The sequence below is a fragment of the Lactuca sativa genome, chromosome 1 (genome assembly GCF_002870075.4).
Source record: "Lactuca sativa cultivar Salinas chromosome 1, Lsat_Salinas_v11, whole genome shotgun sequence".
Classification (NCBI taxonomy): domain Eukaryota; kingdom Viridiplantae; phylum Streptophyta; class Magnoliopsida; order Asterales; family Asteraceae; genus Lactuca; species Lactuca sativa.
Window position 1 is genome coordinate 132,146,703 of NC_056623.2, and position 3,081 is coordinate 132,149,783.

Genomic DNA, 3,081 nt, shown 5'->3' on the forward strand with positions numbered 1-3,081 from the left:
TTTCTCGCAAAGAAATAATAGTGGTAGAGCTCGATGACTTGGAAGCAGATCTACGTGTGACATTGTGCTTGCTAGAGAAACACTTTCCTCCAATTTTTTTTTTTTTTTGATTTTACGGTTCACTTAGTTGTTAACCTTACTAGGGAAGTAAGAATATGTGGTCTAGTATGCTTCCGATGGAAGTATCTATTTGAAAGATACATGAAGGTAATAAAAGGTTATGTCCGGAACAAAAACAAAGTGGAAGGATGCATTGCTGAAGAGAATGTCGCAGAGGAGACAATTGAGTTCTTAAGTGAATACCACAAAAGCATACATGTTGTTGGTATTCCACATGATAAGCATAGCACAATAGATAATGACACACCAGTTGCATATCCATTTGAAGTTTGTCCACAACTCTTCGCAAAGCATATTTCTTTGTACTACAAAATGCACTTGAACTGTATCCGTATATCGAGTAAGTATATTATATATATATATATATATATATATATATATATATATATATATATATATATATATATATAATTTGTTTGATTAGTTGTTCATTTATTTATACAATCCAAATTAAGAGATTAATTCATTAATACATTATTAAATTTATCACTTAATATGGATAAATGTGAAAGTATTTCATTTTTTTGTACGACGGGGTTAGAGGTTAGCAGTTAGTACACGAAAGCAGTTAAGACCACGAAACCGTCAATGCTTGGAATATAACTCGAGACCTCCAATCTATGAGGCAAAGCCTCTACCAAGTGGGCTAGTCCCACATTGGCAAAAAGTATTTCATTAATTAACACTTAGTCTGGAAAATTGTATAATAAATTAACCTCATATATAAAATATATGGATAGCTATAGAATAAATTAACACAATGATGTGTGTGTCTATATATATATATATATATATATATATATATATATATATATATATATATATATATATATATATATATATATACACACATTCATGTATAAAGTATGTTGGGGTCTTCATGATCTAGCCAGGACTTTTGCCTTAACCCATTTACTGATTTTGTCCATATTAAGTAAAAAGTAAAAATAGTCTAACTTTATTGTTCATCAATGTACACATAATAGGCGACACAAGATACACCTAAAGAAATACCCCATGAAAAGACAAGCTTTGTTGGAGAAAGATCATAGTGAAGGTTTTAGTCATTGGTTAAAAGAGGAGGTAAAATAATTATCCAAGTTAATTTTTGTTTTGGAGAAACTTTCACAATTTTCCCCGTCGATCATCAATTTGTTCATCAATGTACACATAGGCGACACAAGATACACCAGAAAAAATACCCCATGAAAAGACAAGCTTTGCTGGAGAAAGATCACAGTGAAGCTTTTAGTCATTGGTTAAAAGAGGAGGTAAAACAATTGTCCAAGTTAATTTTTGTTTTGCAGAAACTTTCACATTTTTTCCCCGTCGATTATCAATTTGTTGAACAAAACAGAAACTGATTAATCTACCCCTTATGCTTACCCTTTTAATGATAGTTAGGTAGAGCGAGAAATTGCGATTGACATGCATAGTATTTCATAGGACTTAAGGTGGGTTTCTCATGGTACACAACACATCATAATGAAATATGTTGTATACCAGACACAATTAGGGCTTGGTACAAGACAATCTGGAAAAATCACCACCATAAATGTCCCGATCGATTATTATTTTGAGTTTCAGCTTTGGTTGGGTTTGATTTTGTTTCGATGGATTCTTCGTGTGGGTGGGTAATTTGTGGAAAATAAGGTGGTTATTATCAAATATTGGTGCAAGTTTTAAGGGTCAAAGATTATAGTGATGATGGTGATGCTGATAAAGGTGAACTTGGGGATAATGGAGCTTTCGCTGACATCAGGGGTGGGTGAGACAAAGGGAGATGAAGGTAGAAGGAGCTAGGGAGTGAGTGAGAAAAAAAGAGACGGCGGCGGTGATCGGAGATATCTCGGAGTTGCCCGATTATTGAAGTCTATAGGCGTGGGTGGTGATCGTGGATAGGAAGAAGGAGGGAGAGAGACAGTTATGAACATGTTGCCTATTTTTTTTAAAAAGCAATACTAATTTTTTTTTATAATAAACAAGTTCATAAATAACAAATAATAAGAAAAGAAATAAATAAGCACAAAATGATTTTTTTATGTTTGGAGGGATGGAATGTGTAAGTTTTAAACTAACAAGGGACGGTCCAAGTTTATTTTTGAAAATAAAGATTGAACGTGCCTTTTGGCACTTGCACATGGGACAATTCACGTAATTTACTAAATGGATAATGACTTGAAAGAGTAATATATTTTTCAGTTTGTATACATCTATTCAATGAATTTTTTTTTCGTCTGCATTTTTTTTGGAACGGCAAATCTATTCTACTCCTATACTACTCCCAATTCTCCACCTATGTCCCTTGCGGGACTTGAACCCTCGACCTCAAGGGAGGAGGGCAACATCGGATACCGCATTTACCTTTCAACTTGTTGAACTGTATATATTTAATCCTTACGACTGGCTACTTCAGGTAAGCCAGAAATAATGAACTAAAAGGTAATATATTATTTATTTTGTACACATTTAGTCCTTAATAATTTTTTTCACATTTAGTCCCTAATAATTTTTTGTTGCAAAATAAATCATTGTTATTTTTGTATACATTCAATAGTTATGACATATTTTCTTTTTTTAGGTTTTTCTCATAACATTCTACGCGGGACAATCATTAATAAGGTGTTCGAAGATGTTCATGCTTATGGCCACCTCTGCCTCGGCTACTTGGTTGCTTAGTTTTTGTGGTTTGATTTAGCTCTTGTATTTTGAACATCAAAACTTCATCAAACGATCACAAATTTTAACGATCTTTATATCTACATGTTTGTATTTGAGTATACTAAAACTTTCATATAGATTAGTTTCGTTAAAAAATAATATATTTTTACTTACGATCTTTATATTCATGCGTTCCTTATAAATATAAGTACGAACTTTTTTTTTTTTATAAAATCGTAATTGAAAATATATTGTTTTTTAACGGGAATAATCTAAACAAAATTGTAGTAGGCTCAAATA